The following is a 26,550-nucleotide window of genomic DNA, read 5'->3' as shown; positions in this document are numbered from 1 at the left end:
TGTCATCCCTGGAACAGAAATCTTCTCATTGTCCAGCATGTCCACACTGTACATGCTACTTGCCTGTTAAGAGTCATGATGATCAGATAAACTCTCAAGATGTCACCAGGCTTGGATATAGGATTCAGTGACACCCATGGTATCAGGGAATTAACTGCCCTGATGTTAATGAGAGACTGTTGTACTGAAATGGAATTATGCTTTAGTATCTCCAGGAATCACGTTGTTTTTAGAACCCAGACATGCTGCACAAACGTCGTTTACAAACTCACATAAAAGGAATGACATGATTGGAAAATGGCAGCTATAAGATTTTCCTACAGTGGCCCTCTATTTATTCAAGCCCTGCACATTCTCTGGTAGTCTACTTTTGGCATAGTTTCCATTTCTACTACACTTCCCAATGTTTATATTATTCCAACTTTAGAACTTGAATGCCCTACTTTTCAGTTCCTAATCTATAACTTTATCTCCTATTACTACCTTCTTCGCTCCTTTTGACATGAGGTACTGAACCCTTAGCTTTGAGTGAGGTAAAGACATCTATAGCTGGCCTTCAAAGTTTTCTTATATTCTCTTGAAGGCTTCCAGAGTAAAGTGTGCCCTTACATTTTTAAAACTTTCTCTTTTCCTGTTTCTGATCTTAGGATTCAAGAGTCTAATTCTTTATAATTTTCTTCCATTTGAAGTCCTACAAAATATGCATAATTCATCTTCCACTTGACAATTTTTTGTGTTTAAAGCTTGCTTCCTTATTCTGACTCTGTTCATGAGTCATAATCAACAATAATATCTTCAACTACAGAGCCCGCTGCAGACAGGCAGGTCTGCGCACGCCCTACCGAGGTCCTGAGTCCCACAGAACATGCCAAATCACTCCACTGCAGACAGGCAGGTCTGCCCATGACCTACCAAGGTCCCCAGTCCCTTGGAAGACGCCGAATCAGCCCGCTGCAGACAGGCAGGTCTGTGCACGCCCTACCGAGGTCCCGAGTTGGGCAGAAGATGCCAAATCACCCGGCTGCAGACAGGCAGCCACCTGGTTCCACACTACCAAGACACAGAGGACACCAGACCACCAGACCAAGGTGCTGAGTCCCGCTGCTCCCAGCCCAGAGGGAGGGGCTTCTGAGCCACCTTCCCAATGCTCCTGGTCCAGAGGAAGGGGCTTCCTGGCCACCACCCCTCCCGCTGCTCCCAGCCCCCAGGAAAGGGCTTTTGGGTCACCATCCCAACCTCTGCTCCCGGGCCCCTGTCCCACCTCTCCCAGCTCAGAGGAGGTAATCTGTGCAGGCCTAACAGCCCCCCGCCCCAGTCGAAATGAGAAAACAGGTAAATAAGTCTCAAAACCAGACTTCCAGATCACCCACAGCAACCCCAAAGGGAAATGAGATGGAACACTCTGATACTCAACCACCTGGACCCACTCAACTGGCAACAAAAGGGGATCTGGAAAAAATGAAATCAGGAATAATTTCTCAGATAACAGGAGAAATTGTGCCCCTGGTGCAAGACATGATTAATAAATCTAGAGAGGAGCTGAGGAACATGATGGAATCCCAACATAAGAAACAAATGGAATCCATAAAACAGATGCAAATAGATTTCCAGGACATGAAAAGCTCCATTGAAAGTCTACACAGAAGAATGAGCCAATGTGAGGACAGAATTTCAGATCTAGAAGATAAGACTGCAATTAGTGACCAGGAAAAGAAAAATTGCTTCCAAATTATAAGGGAACATGAGAAATCAATCCAGCAGCTACTAGATGATGCAAAAAAGAATAACATAAGACTGATTGGGCTCAATGAAGAAACAGGAGAGAGTGCAGATGACATAAAAAATCTCTTCACAGAAATAATGGCAGAAAACTTCCCAAGCAGCAGAAAAGAGCTTGACATACAGATAAGTGAGGTATATAGGACTCCAAATAGCCTTGATCAAACAAAATCTACATATAGGCATATAATTGTTAAGATTCCAGAAACTCAACAGAAGAACAAAGTTCTACAAGTAGTTAGAGAAAAGAAACAAATCACATACAAAGGAAAGTCCATCAGAATCACAGTAGATATCTGAAAACAAACCATCAAGGCAAGAAGAGCTTGGAGTGACATATTCCAAGCCCTAAAAGAAAACAGCCTCCAACTCAGATTGATGTACCCTGCAAAACTATCTTTCAAAATTAATGGAGAAATAAGATACTTTCATGACAAAGAGCACCTTAGGAACTTCGTGAATACCAAACCAACACACCAAAGAATTTTACACAATATCCTAGGAACAGACATTGAGGATCACAGCCCCAGGAAGCAAAGCAGAATGAACCCATCTGACATGACAAGAAATTAAATCTAAAGGGGGAGAACGCAACAAAAGGAAAAAGTCATGGCAATGAAAAGTCAATATGTTTCAGTTATAATCATCAATGTTAATGGTCTCAATTCACCAATCAAAAGAAATAGACTGGCAGAATGAGTCAAGAAGCAAAATCCAACAATATGCTGCATACAAGAAACACACTTCATTCAAAAGGAAATTCATAGAATGAAATTTAAAGGGTGGAAAACAATACTCCATGCAACAGGAACCCGAAAAAAAGCAGGAGTAGCTATCCTCTTGGCAGATCAAGGAGATTTCAAACCAACACTGATTAAGAGAGATGAAGAAAGACACTACATCCTTGTAAAGGGAAGAATCCAAGAGGAAGAGAAGACAATCATAAATATCTATGCACCAAACACTAGTGCACCCAACTATATAAAACATATACTAACAGACATGAAAAGTCATATATGCACTAATACAATTGTAGTCGGGGACCTCAACACCCCACTGTCACAAATAGATAGATCAACTAGACTAAAAATAAGTAATGAAATACTAGAACTCAATTGAACTCTTGAACAAATGAACTTAACAGATGTTTACAGAGTCTTCCACCCCACAAAATCAGAATACACATTCTTCTCAGCTGCACATGGGTCATTCTCCAAAATAGACCACATACTCACACATAGAACATGTTTAAGTAAGTGCAAAGGAATTGAAGTTATCCCCTGTATATTATCAGACCATAGTGCAATAAAATTGGAGATCCATAGTAAAAGAAACTTGAAAAACTTCATAAACATGTGGAAATTGAACAACACACTTCTGAATAACCAATGGGTCACAGAGGAAATTAAAGAAGAAATCAGACAGTTCCTTCAATTAAATGACAATGACAATACAACATATCAGAATCTATGGGACACAATGAAAGCAGTCTTACTGGGGAAATACATAGCAGTGAATACACATATTAGGAAAACAGAACAAGCCCAATTAAACAACCTGATGCTGAACCTCAAGCTTCTAGAAAAAGAGCAGGACAACCTCAAAGCTCATACAAGGTAGGAAATTATAAAGATCAGAGAAGAAATCAATGCAATGGAGACTAAGAGAAGGATACAAAAAATCAATGAAGCCAAGATTTGGCTCTTTGAAAGAATCAACAAAATTGACAAACCTTTAGCCAACCTTGTCAGGAAAAGGAAAGAAAAGGCCCAAATCCATGCAATTAGGAATGAAAAGGGTGAAATGACAACAAAACCAGCAGAAATCGAGAGGATCATCAATACCTACTTCCAGAATCTATGTGCCAATAAGATGGACAACAGAGAAGAAATGGACGGATTCCTAGATACATATGAATTACCAAAATTGAACGAAGAAGACCTAAACATTCTGAACAACCCAATATCAACCAATGAAATTGAAAATGTAATTAAAAACTTATCAACTAAGAAAAGCCCAGGCCCTGATGGCTTCACTGCTGAATTCTACAAGACATTTAGAGAGGAACTACTGCCACTACTGTTTAAACTCTTCAATGAAATTGAAAGGAAAGCAATAGTCCCAAATTCATTCCGGGAAGCAAGCATCACCTTGATCCCCAAAGCAGAGAAAGTCCCAACTGAAAAAGAGAACTATAGGCCAATCTCACTAATGAAGATAGATGCAAAAGTCCTTAATAAGATAATGGCAAACAGAATGCAGAAGATCCTCAAGAAGATCATACACCCTGATCAAGTGGGATTCATCCCAGGGATGCAGGGATGGTTCAATATACGAAAATCAATCAATGTAATACACTATGTCAATAGGGCCAAGGACAAAAACTATATGATTATCTCCATAGACACCAAAAAAGCATTTGACAAAATCCAACATGCATTTATGATAAAAACCCTACAAAAAATTGGAATACATGGTCTCTACCTCAAACTGATAGAAGCCATCTATGAAAAACCAACAGCCAATATCATACTAAATGGTCAAAAACTGAAATCCTTCACACTAAAATCAGGAACAACACAAGGATGTCCACTATCACCACTCTTCTTCAATAGAGTTCTGGAAACATTAGCCACGGCAATTAGACAAGAGAAAGAAATAAAAGGAATAAAGATAGGAAATAAAGAAGTCAAATTGTCATTATTTGCAGATGACATGATACTCTATATTGAAGACCCCAAGAACTCCATCAAAAGTCTTGTAGACTTAATAACCAAATTCAGTCAAATAGCTGGTTATAAGGTTAACACACAAAAATCAATAGCTTTCCTCTACACCAATGACAGACTCACTGAGAGAGAAATAGGGCAAATAATTCCTTTCACAATAGCATCCAAAAAACTGAAATACCTAGGAATCATCCTAATGAAAGAAGTCAAAGACCTCTTCTCTGAAAACTATGGCACTCTGAAAAGAGAGATTGAAGATGATATCAGAAAATGGACAGACATCCCATGGATTTGCGCTGGAGGTGGTGCCAGATTAGCAGAGGAATATGTGCTTATTATCCACTAAAATTTTTTCCCTCCCCCCAAAATACTTTATATTTATTCAGTGCTTGTTTGATGGCAGAGAAAGCATATAATATAGGCATATTTTTACCTTGAAGTAAATGTACTTTTCAAAACCCTCCTTAAATATTTCTGGATCTATTCATTGCACATTAGCTAATTGAACACTCTGATATGATTTAAAGGACTTTCACAAATGAAGAACTATAAGTAATTCCTAAATGTATTACATTTAAAAGTAGAGAAGAGAGGCAAACATTAATAATGTTATACATTTTAGAAAAGAAAAACATGTGCTGTCAACATAGATGTGAGAAGAGTCATTCTAATCAGGGGATAAGGAAATGCTATGTAGAGATATCATTTCATGAATTTTTCTTTTTTTTTTTTTTTTTTGGTACCGAGGATCGAACTTGAGACCTTGAGCTTGCAATGCAGGCAGCAGAACCACTGAGCTAAATCCCTGGTCATTTCATGAATTTTATTTGTAAGTTTTCTTACATCCATCAGGATTCTCAGATTATTAACACGGGATGGTATTAATATGAGAAAATGGAAAAATAGGAATAAAATCTTTGTAACTAGGGAGGACTGGAGGGGTTGAAGGGAGGGCTGGGCAAGGGTGAATTATAAGAACCAAGAGAGACTATGTAAAGGTGCAAATTTCCAATGATGAATGTCGTTATATTGTATACCTAAAATGTACCAATGATTAGAATGAATAATGAATAATGTAAAATAGGAAGAAAAGGTCCAAAGGGGTAGGGGTAGTGGGAGGGGCAGGGTAAAGGAAAGAAGGGAAAGGAAAAATGCTGAGAAATGGAAAAAATGGAAATAAAGTCTTCGTAAATAGGGAAGAGTGGAGAGCATGAAGGGAGGGCTAGGAATGGGGAAAAAATAAGAACCAAGATACATTATGTAAAGGTACAATTCTCAATGAGAAACGTAATTGTGTTATATACCTACAATGTACCAATAAAATAATTTAATAAAAAAAAAATCTTCAACTAGAATTTCCTTGAGCTTCTCTTACAATGGGGAATTGGAATTAAAGACTGAACTCTAGCAGGTGAGATTGCTTTTTTCCTTTCATATGAATACTGTTATTCTACCTCAAATTTTATTCACTGTTTCAGAAATTAAATTATGCAAAGGAGCTGAAAATAAACTAAACTCATTAAACTGTTTTCACAGTAACTTTCATTAGTATGATACCACCCTCAGCCTATAGCTTCTCTACAAATTTATTCTTATTTATTAGAATATAAAATTAAACAGTGTAGATTTTTTAAAAAATCTTTTAAATCTACATTCTCTTATTTAATATATTGACTATATCTCTAATACTGTATAAGATTTTAAATGTGATCTATTTATATCACATATTTTCAATCAAGATTTATAAATATTTATTAAATATATATTTTATGTGTTGGCAATGTATTTAAATGAATAAGACCTAACATTTAAAAGACTTTAGAACTATAAACTCCATGAGGAAGGGGCTGTACTTGGCATGTTCCCCACTTTGACACTGAGTTCCAGCACTATTCTTGGACAGATCAAGTATGTGAAGACCTGTGAATCAATGACTGTCTATTGAAACAAAAAAACAGGAGCATAAACAATGAATATGATATATTGTAACAAATATCAATCTAACATCTATCAAAACTACCATTAGCACAATTACGGAGTCCCTACCTTACTGCTAGAACTTTTGCTTTACCTTTCATTTATTTTCTCTGAACACTTCCAGTAAATTACATTTAATCCACCAGACTCACCAGGAAATTAAGCACCTGGTGAATGCAAGATTTATTGTGTCCAAATTACTCTGAAAAACTGGACTCTTGATATTCAAGTTTAGACTACTTGTTTTAGAAATTAAAAAAAAACATTTAGCTGGGGATTTTAGCTCAGTGGCACCATGCCTGCCTCACAAGCACAAGGTCATGAGTTTGATCTCTGGTTTTAAGAAAAAAATTAAATAAATACATAAATTTTAAAACATTACCTGAAGATTCTGCTCTTATAGCCAAGCCAGTGAAGGTTGTATAGGATCAAATCAGTGAAGAGAGATATTATTTTTACAATAATGGATGGAACTGAATTTAAGAACGAAAGTAGACCATTTTGAGTCAGAAGCCAAACAAGGTGAACTGAAGGAGAGGCCAGAAGTAGTGTTAAATATCTGGCATTCACATGAAGATTCTTCATGCTTAAAGTACTGTATGAAGGAATGAAAGAAAATATATGATGTGATCTCTCCTAGCTGAAACTGCCTTGATTTCTAAGTGATCATGAATTTGATCTATATATGATTGAAATTAAAAAAAAATATTTTCGGTTATTTCCAAACCAGTCTTGATGAATCTACTGATAAATCTGATCCTTTTTGGGTAAAGCAGGGCAATATTTACTTTTACTAGTAAGTCATAGGACACATCCATTGGGACACATTCGACGAAGCTTTTATTATTAAATCTTATTCTACAAGTTTTACATTAGAGATGACCTTTAATATTTTTGTGTCAAGAGTACACATTTTTGTTATCTAGAGTAATAATAAAATATTTACAGCAAAATTAAATCTAAATAACTATATCATTTTAGAATATAATAACTATATAATTTTAAAATTTCACTTGGCTTGTATTATACTCTGCCTAATTTTTGAAGCAAACTTTTAAAGATATATTTTAGTTTGAAAGTAATCCTGTTGTATGAAACTGCCTTGTAAGAAATTTATTTAACATAGAACTATTGAGAAACATCTCGAATGAATTTATTTTGTTATTGCAGTGGCTTTGTTAAGTGGTTGATCCCTTTCTCCAGTGGAAATCATACATAAGGCCCAATTTAAATAAGAATAGTAATAATAAAAATGATAAACATTATAGATTTCTGTGGTTGAATCAGGATGGACTTGAACAGAAAATTGCCATCCATCCAAAGTATCAAGCTCACATTCTTTCTATAGTTCTGAAACAGGTCTAACAATGCTCCTATAGAAGACTTCAGTTACATACAAAGCATTGACCAAGGAAGGATTGCTTCAGTAAGGAAGGACTGCTTCAGTATTTACAGTCTCTGGGCTTGTTACCTTTCTTTGTGTCTTCTTGACTTTGAGATTTCATGGGTCACTCAGGTGAAAGTGACCTCTCCACTGACCAGTGTCAGAACACCTAACCAGTATTTTGGTAGTATTCTCCAAAACCACCATGATTTGATGACAGCTATTTTATTGTGTTGACCCCTCAACACACAGAGAATAGACCCATTCAGATGTCAAGTACCTGTTGACAAAGGCCAGCTTAGTTATGAGTGCTTGTACTTTAAACTGCTTTGAATCGATTTATTCCTCCATTAGATGAAAATGTTCAAGTATTTTTTTAACGTGTATTATAAAAACAGCTCTTGTAATAAAATTATAATTCCTCAAAATTTATTGTCTCAAGGTTGACCTAAGTAGGCAATATTTTTCATTAAATATAAATACAGTGTTCTCAATCAATAACATTTCTCAGTTTCATATGATTGTGCAATAATATAAGATAAAATTATTTGAGCAACAGCCCTATTAGACAATAGTAGCTCAGTGCCTCTTAGAATTTAGGCTTAAGAAATATTTATTGTTGTTTTACAGAAGGTTCATTAGATAATTTCCTAGAAATATTTAGTTGTAATGTTTAATTTATTGTGATAGTTTAAAAGAAATTCTCAATGGATTATGACAGGAAGTTCATAAAGTTAATTCCCCATGATGAATGTAATCATTATATACTGTAAACATATACTAATAAAAACTTAAAATTTTAAAAATAAATTTAATTAGGTGAAAGATGAGGTGATTTTTATATATGGAATAATATAAGTATATTCGTGCTTAAAGAAAGAAAAATTTATAAACTAGAAAATACTGAAAATATCTACTGATATTAAAATCCCCTATACTATTTTCTCAGCTACTTTACTTAAATTAATTTGTGATTTACTTATAAGTAATCATTGTAAATTACTCTGAAATTAGAGCTTTTTCCAAATGTATTTAATCATTATGCTGACTAATAAATACTGTGCCTCAATAATGTATTTTTTTTTAACATTCAGGAGTTTTTCAGTGATTATTTATATTCTGTAGTTGAATACATTTGTTATTTCTTATTTGTTTCTGTTGGCCATAAGTGAAGTAATTTTATCTACATTATTTAGTACCATATTCCTGCTAAGTTTCTGTATCTCATCTGAAAAATCACATGTTATAGTGAAATTATTTTCCTTGTAACATTTTAAATGAAGATTTGTGATAAAAGAACTAGAGATGGCCATAAAGCAATTCCTCATAAAACAATTCCTCACTATTTGGAAAATATTTAATCGTATTTTTAGTTTCAGTTTAATGTTACATAAAGTCTAAAGAATTACCGCTGTTCTCCATATTTAAGATTTCCGCCAGACTGCTAAACTTTAGAGGGTAAGAGACAAGAGATATCTCCATATATAGGATGAAAATATTTCTCCATATTAGGATGAATATCACTATTGAATTGTATGCCTTCATTTGCTCACATTAAACTTTATAATAATTTGTGAGAAAAAGACAGCAACATTTCAAGGGAGTCACATACAATAAAAGATAAAGGCCATTCATTGGCCAATAGATATACACTATGCCATAAAGTCCATTATGCAGTTGGTCCTAGTTACAATTTTATTTCTGCCTCCTATTAGCTCTGTTACTGTAGATAAATTATTCAAATTCTTTGTTAATAAGGTAACGAGCAATATATTCACAATTAAGATTTGTACTTAATTGCTGTTTACAGATTTGCACTTTTTATTTTATTACATAATTGTTTAAAATATTACTTAAATTAATTGGTCTTTCAATTTTTTGGCTACCTCCAAAAATCATTCAAATGGAAATTTTATTTTAGGCATTTAAGAAAAATGTTTAAATGTAAACTCTTTTAAAGCCCATCTAGTCAGTCGCTGAATAGTAGGAAGGGAGTTGGATTTAGATATTTTCTAGAGGGAGGAAATAATAAAAAATTGGAAGGGATGTTGAGAGTAGAATCTAAGATAACTTAGGTACATCATTAAAATGAATCAGGAAGCATGAAACTTCTATAAAGGATCAGAGAGTAGATAGATACTTGTGGCTTTGAGAGCCCTAAGGTCTCTGGGCCCAGGACAAAATTCTGCCTTTATAGTAAGAAAACAACCTAAACTAACAATGTGTAAATGAATGAGCGTGGCTATGTTTCCTTAACACTTTATCTACAAGTAAACTATATACTGCAATTAAAAATGAACTAGATTAATAATATCAACAAGAATGGCACAAAAGGGAAAGGGAATTACAGAAGGAGGGAAGGAGAAAGGAGAGGAAGGGATTAAAACAAAAGAAACAAACTGCATTACGTATTTGTACCACTCCCTAAGATGACTGTAAAATGTATGTATTGCAAACATATAATAATAAAATTTAAAAATTAAACCAAAAAATCAAAATAAAACTTTATGTACAAAATAGGAAATTCTCAGTTTGGGCCTGCAGGTAAGTTGTAGTTTACTTACCAATGTAATAAATCACCGAGTACCACAAAAAGGGAGGAGCCTTTTCTTTAATCAACCACCATCTTTCATCATGGTATTTTAATGCAACTAGGTTACTTGGACATGTGAAGATGGGAATCAAGCAAGTAATCAAGAAAGTTAAAGAACTGTGAGACAGAAATAAAATAGACTCAAGTACATCTGATAAGAATGTACTAGACCCTTGAAAAAGTCAGTTTGACACTACTAATAGTTTTAGCTTAAATTTTCTTACAAGATTGTGAAAAAATTTGACAACTTTACAGAATGCCAATTGATTTCATAATTTTACACGTGATAATACACATAATTTAGAAAACTTTTAAGTATCCAAAATGAATATATATCATTTAACCAGTTTGTATGTATATAATTTTCCTGTGTACTTTTTGAAAGTGTAAAAGGTTTATTATATACGTGCACTCAATTACTTAATTTTGTCACTACCTTCTACATTTACATGTAATATATTCAACTTCTCAGGTGCCTAATTGACATCATTTCACTATTTTATGGATTATTGTCATATCTTTATTTTAAAATGTGTTTATCAAAGCAGTAATGCTACTACATATAATTTGTTCTACTCCATTTCTCTCTCTTATAATCTGAAATTAGCCTCATGATTCAGGGTAACAAATATTCCATCTAGCATCAAGGACTAAAAGAATGTCCACAAAAACCAACTAAGTACATTAGACATGATGATAAAATGTTTGGGGATCCTATGGTGTTTCTTTCCATGAGTGCAACTGAAGTGATTACGACCTAGCCTATTTATTATCTTCCTAAGTGCATCAGAAGCATTTATCAAAGTAGGGCTACACTCACATTAATGGGAAAATGTTCACATATCATATGAAAACAAGCCAAGGAAGACATTTTATTCTTTAGAGAAGAGACAAATACACGAAGGCCAATTTTATTCCTTAAACTACATGTTATCTATGATATCATTACTATTATTAAGCATTTATTGAATAACAGCAATATGGACACTCAGCACCTCATCAGTGCTGATGGAGCATTTTGTCACAAAAATAACTTCTGCTTAATGCAGGTGGTATATAGTGTTCTTGACAAAAAAAAAAAAAAGTGTTCAGCAAGGTCCCTTTAGCACACTCTTTACTGTTAATCAATGTCTCATAGAACAAAACTGACCAAGCATGTGGTGCCAGTTGTTTCATCTTTCATTAATTTTAGTTTTTAGTATTTCTTAGTTTCATTAACCAACATATGTCCCCCTCTCTGCTCTGACTTTGTATATTACTTCTGACTTGCTCCATAGGAACTCTTACACTTTATTCTCACTTGAATATACATTTTCATGCTCTTCTTTTAGGGCATGAATTTGGCAATACATAAAGAAAAAATCGTGTGATCAACATGAGGTTATTTGGCTTAAAATGCTGTGTGTTTGTTGACCCCCATGCCAAACTAATGACTACTCTTTCAAGTGTTTATGGATGAGGGAACACCTCTGAAAATAGCATAGTACATATAACATATACTTTAAAAAGTTCTACCTTTAGAATCTTGTCCTTCCATTAAGTAGAAAAACAAACATTTTTGACACAGCACAAAGAATATTGAGTTGAATTTTTAGGCCAGAAATGATAAATTAATTATTTAAAGTGATATTTGAACATATTAGAAACACACCTAGATGTACCTAACAATATCTTGCATTCTGCCTAAACTAATAGTGACAAAACTGTACCTTTTTTTAAACACATGCTATAAGAATTAGTTTTATATTAGTTGCCTTTAAACATATAACCCTTGCAATATTCAAAATTTAGTTTCATTTTCCCTTTGACTTTAATGCTACATTGTAAGATCCTCCTCTGTGTGACCCTTATCAACCCTCCTGTCAGCGACAGATTTGTCACCGAATTCTCCAGAGCTGATCTCTTTTCTCTAAGGAGGCAGCTGTTCACTTCTTACAATCTTTTGCCCCAAGCACTGACAACTAGAAAACTTGCTTCTAATGTGGTTACAAATCTTGATCCAGCTGGTGACTTTTCAACAATGAAGGTTACTATGAGCCCCATGGTAGCACTTACAATTGAAACCCTGCTCTGCAGTACTTTAGGCTCCATCTGGCAGCCCTTTAACCCTTGTTCTGGGCCAAGCTCTGACCCTTAAGCATAAGCCTGCTATGAAGTGTAGTACATGTATGTCCCTGTGTAAATTTATCATTTTGTCTCAATATCCAACTTGTCTCATATATATATCAAGATATCAAATAAAAACAATTTATTTATGCATAAATTCTTTATTTTAAAGAATTTCTTACCTACTTAGTTTTACACAGTTTAATTCATAAATGTACAATTTATTTTAAGCTTCAGCATACCCTTTTTCAGATGGAAAACACACTGCCATTTATCAAATCCTAATTATCTTTGTAACACTTTAAGGAATGTGTTTGTTATAACATCCATCATAAACTATTAAATTGCAAGAAAATGAATGGCAACTTAAACACAATTAGTACAAGTAAAGTTTTAGCTTTTTTGCAGCAGATGTTTGCCTTTCAAAAAATATAGAGTATAAATTCCTTTTTTTATATAAACATATTTAAAGTTGAAATAAAATTTATTTTAAAATTACTTTAAAGTTCAAACTAATGCAAATAAATTTAGATCATATATATGAGTGGTGTTTTTATTCTTAGGAAAATAATGTTTGAATCTGAAATATTATTAAAGCCTCATTATAATCATACATTCTTTGGGATGATTCCTGAGTGTCAATTATTTTATACATTAAAAAATCCAGAATCTATTTACATATATGAATATAAATACTATATTAGTTTTATTTCTACATCAAGGCACAGATTGAGGCAAAGCATTGGAAGAAAAACAAACTAATGGAAATTTCTAGCCATGTAAGTCTTGGAAATACAGAAAAATAGTGGATGAAGAAAAGAAATTGCCTTTTTAATGTTATGGTTTTAATGTTGGAGACTGTGCTTCTCCAAAACAGTTTAATCTTTATCACTATTAGAAATTACCTATCTGTATGTTTTTATTCCTTTCATATTCTTATAATAAGAAATTTTATATTTTCCACTGTAGATGAAAATAAAAAGGAATACAATGTGTGTTTAAGACAGGTGTTGCATGCAGTATGTACATAAATACTTTAGTAGTTCTCTGACACAGCATGAACTGAGTAAGTAATTCATCCTACTGCTAGAGAAGTACTAAGGGATATGTCACAGCCAAGTTAATGTGGCCACTGAAAAATTAACAATAGATTATGAATATGTGTGCTACAGGTAATTTATAAAGAAAACTGCATGAGGATTCTTTCTGTTGTGAAGGATATTGGCTAAATTATTCTTTGCTACCAGAACTTCTTTAAGGTTTTTCTCCCCTTAAGGAGCTAAAACTTATATTATTTGCTATTTAGCAAAGAACTTTGTTTTTGTGTATAATATTTGATAGTGTCAGACAGTTCTGGCTTTCTGACTCAGATCTGAATCATCAATCATTTCTTTCTGGAAAAAACATTCAAGACATTTTCTTCTAGTTTTTTAATCCACAGTACATTATAGTTTTTTATGGTCACTATAATGTTTGATAGGAAATAAAAGCAAAAAGAAACTAATGAGTTGTCTTTTCTTTTACAGTTAAAATATATTCTTTCCCAATTCAAGGAAAGAAAGACATTAAATTATTTCCTTTCAGATTTTTTAGATGAGTGTATAATAAATATAGACATGCTTATGAAGCATTATTTTATATTATCTTCATATCACAGATCAGATGTTTCAACTTATTTACAGCATGTTTTTGAAAAATATCAATATCAAATTTTCTCCTTTAAAATTTTGTTATAATCCTATTGATCATAAAGATTTCTTGAAATTTTAAAATATATATTAAATTTTATTTTATTGACATTTACTTTTAATTTATGCTATGAAATTAATATCATAGAACAAACTAATGTAAAATTTAACATTTTAGTTGTTTATATAAGAATCATGAAATGGAATAATGTCACTCAAATATTCTTCTGAAAGCAAAAGTCTTAAGACATACATATTTTAAACTATGTTCCTTTCTCTTATCCCAGTGGACAAATTTTCTTTTTTAACCTATATTTAAAAGAGAACCTAAGACAAGAGCTAACAATTATTAGGTATCATTAGTTGCCATATTCTTCTGATGCTGCCTTTTAAATAAAGAAATGGTGAGATTCTGTCTACTTTCATTTAGGCAGCTTTGAACTCATCATTTGTAAACCAATGATAGAAAAATTTAAATAGCCTACATTTATGTTTTATGTTTGATGAACAAATAAAATGCACCTATATTTAAAAGTGTACAGATGCTAGATTTGTCAATTACAATTGAATCAAATTTTTAAAACTTCTGCACTGCAAAAGAAGTAATTTTTTTAAATGGAGAGACAACCTACCAAATGGCAGTAAATCTTTGCCAGCTACTCTTCTGACAGAGGATTATTATCCAGAATACTTATAGAACTTAAAGAACTTAACACCCCCAAAAATCAAATAATCTAATCAATCAATGAACAAATGAACAGAATAGACACTTCTCAAATGAATAAGTGCAAATGGCCAATAGCTATATGAAAATATGTTTAACATCTTTAACCATCAGAGAAATGTAAATCAAAACTACATTGAGATTCTACCTCACCCTAGTCAGAATGGCTATCATCAAGAACACAAAAAACAATAAGTGCAATAGTCATGAGAGAAAAAGCAGCCTTTCTACACTGTTGGTGGTAGTGTAAATTAGTGCAGCCATTCTAGATACTGTATAGAGATTTTTCTGAAAATAGAGCTACCATTGGCTACAGTTGCACCACTCCTTGTATACCTACAGGAATTAAGGTCAGTATACTCTAGAAGTCCCTGCACATCCATGCTTATCACCACAACAGTCATAATAGTCAAGTTATGGTGTCAGCCTAAGTGCCTGTCAATGGATTACTAAGTGAAGAAAATGTGGTATGTACACAGGATAGAATATTAGTCAATCATAAAGAAGAGAAAATTCACATCCCTTGCAGGAAAATAGATGGAACTTGAAATGAGCATATTAAGCAGAATGAGTCAGGTTCAAAAGACAAATATCTCATGGTTTTTGTTTATATGTGGAAACCACAGAAAACAATGATACAAAAGTAGACAGAACAATGTTAAAGAAAGGGATCAGGGGAGCAGAGAGGGAGCCAATGTGAGGGTAAAGGGGATACAGATATTATCAAAAGGGATACAGGTATTATCAAAGTATAAAAATTTCACAATGAAACCCATTATTCCATATAATTAATGTGCATTAATAAAAGAATATAGAACCTATATTCAGAAACTGAACTTTGTATCTTCTAAAAACAAAATTGTCTGGTAAATGAGTATGGCCCCCCATGATTCTGGGCATAGGCTACTTTAACAAGAACAGAGTTTGCAGGAGGCCATTGATGTCTCAACTTCTGAGACTCCCAAACTCTGAACATCTAGGGCCTGCTCTCAGCTTTATACTGAGCATCAATCGCACCCTGTTTTACTTTTAATTTCTATTCACAAGAGATTGAGATGGGTTTGTTTCACTACTCAAGGTTCTTACAGATGAAGTGGTTCTTGAGATTATAATGTGCTTCCTGTTTTCATCATTTGAAAATAATCATCATTTATTTAAAAAGCCTGGGGATCACTGTCTGAGTTATATGTAGAAGTATTAGAGAAACAAAGGATCCAAATATTTGCAAGTCTTGTAAGATTTTAGTAAAGGCCAGGTAGGATTCAGGAGCCTATCTGGAGAGGTTGGATATGAATAAAATAATTTACCTCTGTAACATCTTGGGAATCAAAGGATTCTAACAGAATAATTTGATAAAATACATATTTTGATTGGTAAAAAGGACCTAACAAGTCAAGAAAATTCTAAAATTGCTACCCTGAGAAAAGAAAGTGGTATATCCACTATGCGGAGGATCTAACATTCACACTTCACCTGTACCTCCTTCAGAAACAACTCAAGACGCAACTTTACCCTGGCTCTCCAGGCTTCTCCTGTACTGTGAGTCCCACCTCCTACCAAGTACCCTTGTTCTTTGTAGTTTTTCCTATTGTGCCCCTCCTCCAGACTCTCTTCCTACGTCTCCACCAATCTTTCCCATATACAGTCCTGTCGAGTAGGACTTTTTCACAGTGTTTTGTAACATATTTGGAGACAATGACTAGCCTTGCTGACTTTCTGCCTTAGTCAACATTAGGTTTGTTTTATCTAATTAAAAAAGCTTTCCTAATCCTCACAAGTAAAGTGGTAAATTTGTTCCAGAAATGTCTTCTTAGGAGCAAAGGATGCTAAAACTTGGTTGGAAAAATGGGAGTGAATTGATTATCAATGTAATGACATTGAATCAAAATGTGTCCAAAGAACGCTGTAAAAAGATTATAAAAATAGAAAAATACTTTCTGCATACAAAGGAAAAGAATGTCCTACTATTAGAGACTATTTCACTAATACTTTCATAAATTATCCTGGTCCAATAAGGGAGAATATATTACTACTGTTCAACTCAACTTAATTGTTGATTGTCATAAACTTGAGATGGTAGACTTAATAAGAGCTACAAAGGTTCTAAGATGATAAACTTCCTTCTCCACAATGTTCTTCTGAGCATTTTGAAGATACTTTGACAAAAAAAAATCCTCCAGATTAACCCCTTAGATAAATCTAAGAACAAGTACTTATCTACAATTACTTTTGGAAAGAAAAACAAAATAAATTAATAACAGAAGCAACAAAACACATACCTGTTAATATGGGCAATGGATATAAAAAGAACAATTGTTCTGCATTAGTTTGAAAGATAAAATACAGACAGAAATAAAATAAACCTTTTCCAGATGATGGAAATGTTTGATTAAAATTGTCCTTCACAAAATGAGGAATATACACAATGGCAAAAACTAGAACGTTTCATGTCTAATTAGTGCTCTGGTTACTAAGCACTGTCAAGTAGGCACAGATAGGAAAAGAAATATCTGTTCAAATAGTTATTTTGCTCCTTAATGATTTTTGGTGTTTTGGAAACAACATAGTTTTTTTTTTTTTTTTTTGTACTGGGGATTGAATTTGGGACCTTGCGGTTGCCAGACAAGCAGTGGAAACACTGCTAAATCCCTCTCCCCAGCAACATAGAATTTTGACTGGAAGTGGTGCTACTGGTAAGCATAACAACCATATCAAAACCCAGCTAAATTTCTTGCTTTTTGGATATAATTATACTAAGTTATATTATATTATTTAGACTGAATTAAGGAATTAGTTATGTGAAGATTAAATCACATACTAAAAAGCACACTGCACAATCAAAAAATATTATTTTAGCAAATTAAAATACAAACTGCGCTACTTTATAAAACACTAGATTCTCCAATGAGTTCAAAAATGAAAAGTCAAAACTAAATTTTACTGTTGTCATCAAGTCTTCCCTCAATGCCAGCATTAGACAGTCAACTCTGGGAATTCGGTGAGGAAACGACTATGTTAAAAATCACCTTTTTTGTTTTACCCAGAAGATTTCTGGTGGTACTAATATAATTTGTCCATCAGAGTGTATGAAAAATGTTATATGCTATAATTCACTGTGGATAGGGAAGGTTCATAACTATCCTAAATGGATTTTTTCAGAAAAATTTTAATGAGATTGCCCCCAAGGGTCTATTTTATGTAATTTAAGGACACAATCCTAAGAAAATTTAAAATTGAGATAAACATATGTTAAAATTTTGTTTTATTAGATTATCTAGAAATAATGCTTATTCCAGCTCTTCCCTTTGTTACAGTCAGAGATATGTTAACATTTTCTGCTTTCTCATTGTCTGTTCTTGCTCCTTCTAGTCTTTCTCTAAGCTCTGTAAAAATAAAACTCATCTGATAATGAAAAGATGCTTTATCCCTTACATTTTCAACTTAGAGAAGACTATGCTCTGTGGAACTGTGTTAACCAGAAGGTTCATTACCTCAACATTCATTCTACCTAAAGTAGAATGAATGGCTCATTAAAATTTTCTCTCTTGAAACTGTCAAAATTATCTGAGAAACTTTAGTCCAAAGGCTTTGCTATTAGTGTTCATGATCATTAGATCTAGCCTAACAGGAATTCATAAACTATCCCCACAGAGTCTTAACTCTGGCTAATCGTAACAATGAGACCTAACTGTCCTCCTTGATGTTATTGGTTAACAGACATATATGACCAAGCATTGTGGAGATTTAATGTACTTTTCCTAAGTTTACAATTGCAAGACTCAGGTGGCTTTTTCCAAAGATAAATGACATGTGACCTGATTTTCTTGGGACAGTTCTGGTTTGTATTTGCTGTCCTCATCCTCAAAAAGGAAAGAAATTCCTTCTTAGCACAGAGACCTGATTGTAGAAAATGACAACAATATAAAATAACTTCTGAATCCCATAGGACATTACAGCTTATTAGAATATCAAATAACTTCCCACTGTTAATCCCAAACACTGCAGCAAAGTACATGGAATCTTCAATATACACAGAATCATTCCTTTATTATTTTTATCTCAAAAATTTAAAAAAGATTTCATGTAATTACTAAAGGCAACAGCCTTAACCATGAGCTTTAAAAAAATAATTGTGGTGAAGTTCATATAAAATTTAGCCACTCTTTCCATTTTAAAGGGCATAGTTCAATAGTGTTAAGTACATTCACATTGTTATTCAGTCAATATCCAGAACTTTTTCAATATTAAAAAACTAAAACTCTGTACCCATCAACAATTCCCTATTTCTTTCTCCCCCTTGCTTCTTGGCAACCATGTTTCTTCTTTCTATCTCCATAGGATGACTCCTCTAAATATCTCATGAGAGTGAAATCATACATCTATGTTGTAGTATGTGTCATTTCCCTCATTTTTAAGGCTAATATTCCATTGTATGTATTTATACTCATTTTGCTTACTCATTCCTCCATCAAAGGATAGCAAGTGTAAGCCAGGATTGTCTCAAGAAAATCAAGCTATATGTCTCCACACTGAGACACTAAGAAACATCCTGATAATTGTTACTACCTCATACAATATCTAATCCCATTTAAAAATCACTCCTTTGCTTAAAATTTGCTAAGAAAAAATGACTCAATATAATCTCTGTATCATTGAGGATCCTGCTGATGAATTACATTTTTCTTCTAGCTATGAGAAATATCAAACTAGATATTATCTGGAACCTCACACTTCCTAGTACCCTAACTTTTGTTCCTCTTCCCTATACCTATTAGGACTTACTTTGGATCCTTGCTATTTCTCAGATGAACTAGCTGTATATGGACTGACCATGTCCCCATGCCTGTAATCTGTCATTCACATTATTGTCATTGTAATTTTCCTGAAAAAAGAAATCTGACCAGAGCATTCCTCTCTTAAACACACTTTCAGACTTCACACCTGAGTTGAAGACTAGCTTTATTTTGAAACTAAAACACCTCATTTGTGATGCCAGGAATCTTTCCAGTATCTTCCATCAGCTCCTATTCTGTCCACCTACAATACATGTCAACCACACTCAAATACATTATATAGCCTGAATGAGTCCTATTCTACCTTTCAAACTTTTATGCCTTAGAAAAGCTGTTTCTCTCTTCAGTTTTTCTCAAGTGTGCTACTATCTTGCCTCCCTTCTATGCCCAAACCCATCCCTTCTCCCAGACTAATCTTGGTTCAAATCACCTCAGCTTCCTACTACTCCTACAATCCTGAAACAAATGAGTGAGAGGCAAGGCTCAGAATGTGGCAAAGATTTAGTGAACTATTAATACTTAACTCTGGATTTCAGTGAAATTTAGGGTTGCAAAGACCCTGCTAGGTCATCTAGGCCATTTCTCTTCTTCATCAAAGACTGCACCTTCACAGCTAAGTAAAATAAATATCTAAATAAATTATACAACTTAAAGAACCATGTACATTTTGTAAACCACTCTCCAGAGCCCTTAATGATGTGTAATGAACTTGCTTGTTAAATTATTGTTTAAATTCCATAAATTTTCTATCCCAAGATTTAAAGTGATTTCCTCCTTTTAATTCATGGAGAAGCAGGAGATGGATACCATATATTTTTGCCATGAGAATTTAAATAACTTCTCTGCTCATGGCTCCAAGTTGAATAATTCCAGATCTTTTCACCTTCTCTTGTAGGTCTTACTTTACAACCAATTCATTATCTTTGTGCCTGTCCTCTGAACTCTCTACAAGTTTTCACATTCTTCTTAAGATTGGAAGTCTTTGACAAGCTTCAGGATTCCAGGAAGGATTTGATAAGTTAGCTGTTCATTGAGAAGATTACCTCATAGTTCTTACAAACTATGTCTGTTATTTTGTCCCATAGCATTTACTTTGTCTTTCAAACTATAATGCTTACTTGCTAATTTTGCTGTATTTGATTTCTACTTGAACACTGATATTTTTTCCATGACTCCCAAATCTCAGCAATGAATCACGTCTTCTTTTGCTTCCATTCTCTTCAAGTGTTTTATCCCAATGAAGCTATAATTTGTTTATATCTGTCATTCATATTTACTGAAGCAATATTAAAATTAAAATCTATCTTCAAAGGCTGCTGTTTGTAAATTGATAACAACTGTTCTTTAATTAGAATGGTGAGCATAAGTGATAATATAATGAACTTACACAGCAATCACATCAGACCCTCTATAATAGATTATTTCATTAGTATTAATAGTAGTAGTAAAAATGAAACATGCAGATATAATGATTATATTAACTCATTAATTTTTGATATTACCCTGTGAATTTCTCATTTGCACCACTAGGTTACAAAAAGAGGAAATGAGAGCTAAGTAATTTTCCCATTGTGTTGTGTAAAAGTGCCAGAAACATGACTCTTGTTTGCCTCAAGCATGATTCATGACTTACCCCAGAATCTATATTTCTGTATAATAGTTTAGACATTTAAAAAAAAGAAAAAGAAAATGAGATCTGCTTGGAATCAATGTTATGAAGGAAAAAAAGAATTTTTGCTTTAAATTGTAAAATTCTAGCAATGAGGAAAAATGCATTTGAATCTTTGGTTGTCCTGAAAAAAACCTAAGTAATGAGATAAGTGAGGAGAGAGGCAACAGATTGAACACTTCTGTCTGCAAAAAGAATTACTAAGCTTGCTAGAGGAAATCTCTCTCCAGACCTTATTAGCAGAAGGAAGCAAGAGTGATGCCTTATGTTGATAAGATAAGCAGAAGCTTACAAGGATAAGCTGATAACCAGGACAGTTTAAAAATTCCCCGAAGCTTCTATTTGTGTGTGAGGAGTGCGTGCCTGTGTGTGTGTGTGTGTGTGTGTGTGTGTGTGTACACACTTCAGTCTAAGAACTACATTAAGGTTGCATTAAGACAAGCGATTTATGAATTTTGTTAGTTAACAAGCCTGGTAATTCATTTTTTTCAATTATATTTCAATTAAGTCTAACATATAGATGGTAGCAATTATTGTTTGATTCAGTTTTTTAAAAATTTTTATTTTATATGAAAATTTGCTAGGGTAGAACAATAATATAATCTCTATAATACTAATTGGATACCCTAGGAGTTAATCTAAATGTTGGAAATATGCTACTAAATGAACCCTAAATTTTCCCTCTTGCACAGCAGAAAATGCAAGCTTAGACTTTTAGAAAAAAATAATAAGCCTTTAAATTCAATTCAGTTCAAAAATATTTCCTGAACAGCTTTTAAATGAAAGACAGTATATTTAAATTTAAACTTATTCGGAGTCAGAAATTGTGAAAAATTAGTTAATTCTATCATTTCTACATTTGATGGCAGGAACCACAAAGGAATGGAATCCTGCTCTTTTGTTCCACTGATACATACAGATTAATTAAGTGCATAGTTTCAGAAAGCTTATTGACATGAAAATGGCTCTAACTGTACTGTAATTCTTTGATACATCCTCATTTGCCATTAATAAATGTCACATTTGACATTTTTAAATTATAACATCTTCAGGACTTTGTGAATCTTCAAATAGTTGATGTAATGACACTAAGTTTGTCAACAATTTTCCTTGGCACTTAATTTTTACTCTCTACTTCCACTGTCTTTGGAATCTAAATGTTATCATTACCTTACCATAATCTTATTGACAAAATACAGACAATCATGATATCTAAAGCCAATTTGTAAAATTAAAATTTTATATTTTAATTTCTTGAGGTTAGTGTGTAGTCTAAGTGTGTCTGGACACATGGCATGATGGATAATTAATCGAATAAGCATATTCCTCTCATACTGCTTTTTAAGCTGGGTCATAACAACTTAAATATTAGATCTATGATAAATAGCTACTTCTGTTTCTTTATAATGTCTGTATTAGAAGTTTCCTTACAATCTTGTTTATTAAGAATAAACGAAGTATATGTAACACTGCCCTCTTGGTTTCTTTCTAGTTCCAAAAGTCTGTCTCTTGTTCTTATAAGTGGTGACTATATTTAGATAATATTCCTCCTGTTTTTAATTCTATGATTTTAAAAGGATGTATCTCCAAATATATAAATATATATTTGTTCATCTTCATCCTCTTCATCTTTTTCCTCCTCCTCATCCTCATCATCTTCTGCATCTTCTTCCTCTTCCTTCTTTTTCTTGCTTTTTTCAGCCTTGACAACTCCCTTTTTGCTGCATCAGGTTTTCCTTTAGCTCGGTAGGGAGCAATGTCCTCTTCATACTTTTCCTTCAGCTTGGCAGCCTTCTTCTCATAAGGCTGCTTGTCATCTGCTGCAGTATTATTCCACATTTCTCCCAGTTTCTTTGCAACATCACCAATGGAAAGGCCAGGATGTTCTCCTTTGATTTTTGGGCCATACTCAGAACAGAACAAGAAGGCTGAAGGAGGCCTCTTGGGTGCATTGGGATCCTTGAACTTCTTTTTTGTTTCTCCTTTAGGAGGAATTTAAGTTTTCATTTCTCTTTCATAACGGGCCTTGTCCACCTTTGCCATATCTTCAAATTTTCCTTTCTAAAGACATGGTCTTCCACCTCTCTGAGCACTTCTTAGAAAACTCTGAGAAGTTAACGGAAGCATCTGGGTGCTTCTTCTTGTGCTCCTCTCGGCAAGTTTGCACCAAGAATGTATATGATGACATTTTGCCTCTCGGCTTCTTAGGATCTCCTTTGCCCATGTTTACTTGTTTTCCTCAGTGAGGCACAGAGTTGCCCAGTGCCTGTCCGCCTTTCACTTGCCCCGGCACTAAAGAGGATGAAGATGAAGAAGAAGAAGATGATGATGAATAAGTTGGTTCTAGTGCAGTTTTTTTTTTCTTGTCTATAAAGCATTTAACCCCCCTGTACACAACTCACTCCTTTTAAAGAAAAAAAATTGAAATGTAAGGCTGTGTAAGATTTGTTTTTAAACTGTACAGTATCTTTTTCTTTTTTGTATAGTTAACACACTACCGAATGTGTCTTTAGATAGCCCTGTCCTGTGGTATTTCAATAGCCACTAACCTTGCCTGGTGCAGTACGGGGGCTGTAAATTGGCATGGAAATTTAAAGCAGGTACTTGTTGGTGCACAGCACAAGTTAGTTATATATGGGGACTATAGTTTTTCATCTTCAGTTGTCTCTAATGCAGCTTATAAGAAATGTAGTTTTGTTAACTGAATACCACTCTGTAATTGCAAAAAAAAGTTGCAGTTGTTTTTTTGACATTCTGAATGCTTCTAAGTAAATACAATTTTTTATTAAAAAATATATATATATTTGAATTTTAATACACAGAAGGAGGAAAAATGTGTGCTTCATAATTCTGTATGTGTATTGGCAATGTTTTATTTTGTTGTTTTGTGCAGATGGAAGAAATTATATTGCTTATGTACAAGTTTTGAAAAAAAAATAAGAAATTCCCATTTCTCCAAACAAATTTTTAATTAACTTTATTGGCACATTTTAGGTATACAATATAATCTCATTCATCACTGGAAATTTGCACCTTTGCATAATCTCTCATGGTTCTTATTTTTTCCCCATTCCCCTGCCCTCTCTTCAACCACTCTACCCTTCCTTATTTACAAACACTTTGTTTCCATTTTTTTCATTTTCTCATATTAATTTCATTCCCTTCTTTCCCCTACCCCCTCACTTCTCCTTCCCCTTTGCCTCTTTTCTTCCTATTTCATATTACCTATTGTACATTTTGATCTTCATTTACACTTTCAGTTTATCACACCAGAGAAACTGTTCAGTGTTTACACAGGTGTATCCTACTTATTTCACTTAAGAGGATCACCTCAATGTGCATCCATTTAGCTATAAATGTCTCTAATTTCTCATTTTTTATTGCTGAGTAGTACTCCATTTTATAAAAAAACACATTTTCTTTATCCAGTCTCCAGTTGATGGGCATTTGGGCTGCTTCCAAATTTTAGCTATTACAAATTGTGCTGCTATGAACATGGGTGCACATATATCACTGTGGTATGATTCTTTTAATTCTTTGGGGAAGGTACCCAGCAAGGGAATAGCTGGGTCAAATGGGACTTCCAGTCCTAGTTCTTTGAGGTATCTCCATACTGATATCCAAAGTGGTTGCACCAGTCTACACTCCCACCAGCAGTGGAGCAGGGTTCCTCTTTCCCGACAGCACCACCAGCATTTGTTATTGGTTGATTTCTTGATAGCAGCCATTCTTTCTGGGGTGAGGTGGAATTTCAGTATTGTTATCATTTACATCTCTCGAATGAACAGTGATGTTGAACATTTTTTCATATGTTTATTTGCTATTTCTACTTCTTTGTCTGAGAAATGTCTGTTCATTTCAGATGCCCATTTTTGGATTGGGTCTTTAAATTTGGGAGGTCTGAGTTTTTTAAGTTCTTTATATATTCTAGATAGTAGATCTTTGTCTGAGGCATAGCTGGTGAAAATTTTTTCCCACATTTGTTTTGTCTCTCACACTGTTGGTGCTTTCTCTTGCTGTGAAGAAGTTTTTCAATAAGAAGAGATCCCACTTGTTGATTGTTTGTGCTAGTTCATGGGCAACTGGGGTTTTGTTAATAAAATCTTTTCCTACCGCAATGTCTTCAAGAGTTCTACCTAACCTCTCTTCCAGCCAGTTCAGCATTTCTGTTTTAATACACATTCTTTTCAGCTGCACAAGGGTCATTCTCCAAAACAGACCACATACTCACACATAGAACACGTTTAAGTAAGTGAAAAGGAATTAAAGTTATCCCCTGTATATTATCAGACCATAGTGCGATGAAATTGGAGATCAATAGCAAAAGAAACCACAAGAATTTCAAAAAAATATGGAAATCAAACAACACAGTTCTGAATAACCAATGAGTCACAGAAGAAATTAAAGAAGAAATCAGACAGCTCCTACAATTAAATGACAATGACAGTACAACATATCGGAATCTATGGGACACAATGAAAGCAGTCTTTCAGGGAAATTCATAGCAGTGAATACTCATATTAGGAAAACAGAGCGAGCCCAATTAAACAACCTGATGCTGAACCTCAAGCTTCTAGAAAAAGAAGAGCAGGACAAACCCAAAGCTCATACAAGAGAGGAAATTTTAAAGATCAGGGCAGAAATCAATGCAATGGAGACTAAGAGAACGATACAAAAAATCAATGAAGCCAAGAGTTGGTTCTTTGAAAGAATCAACAAAATTGACAAACCCTTAGCCAACCTTATCAGAAAAAGGAAAGACAAGCCCAAATCCATGCAATTAGCAATGAAAAGGGTGAAATTACAACAGACCCAGCAGAAATCCAGAGGATCATCAATACCTACTTTGAGAACGTATATGCCATTAATATGGAAAACACAGAATGAATGGACAGATTCCTAGATACATATGAATTACCAAAGTTGAATGAGGAAGACCTTTCTCCAAATTTTAAGAGAAAGCATTTTCACCAATATTATTAATTAAAGGGATATAAATAAAATAATAATGATAAAATGGCTGCTTTCTATTAAATCAGAAAAAAAACTTGATGATGCTCAGCATGAATGATAAAAATGAGCAATGAACTTGACACAGCCTTTCCTTA

General features: G+C 33.7%; 1 pseudogene; it reads right to left on the bottom strand.

Annotated features, from left to right (window-relative positions):
- Positions 1-23,012: 23,012 nt before the first annotated feature.
- Positions 23,013-23,692, bottom strand: LOC147824551 (high mobility group protein B1 pseudogene; annotated as a pseudogene).
- Positions 23,693-26,550: the final 2,858 nt, after the last annotated feature.

Source organism: Heterocephalus glaber, unplaced genomic scaffold (genome assembly GCF_053883595.1).
Source record: "Heterocephalus glaber isolate CG9 unplaced genomic scaffold, H.glaber_assembly_v1.0 deba00001538, whole genome shotgun sequence".
Classification (NCBI taxonomy): Eukaryota; Metazoa; Chordata; class Mammalia; order Rodentia; family Bathyergidae; genus Heterocephalus; species Heterocephalus glaber.
This window is presented reverse-complemented; position numbering and strand designations above follow the sequence as displayed.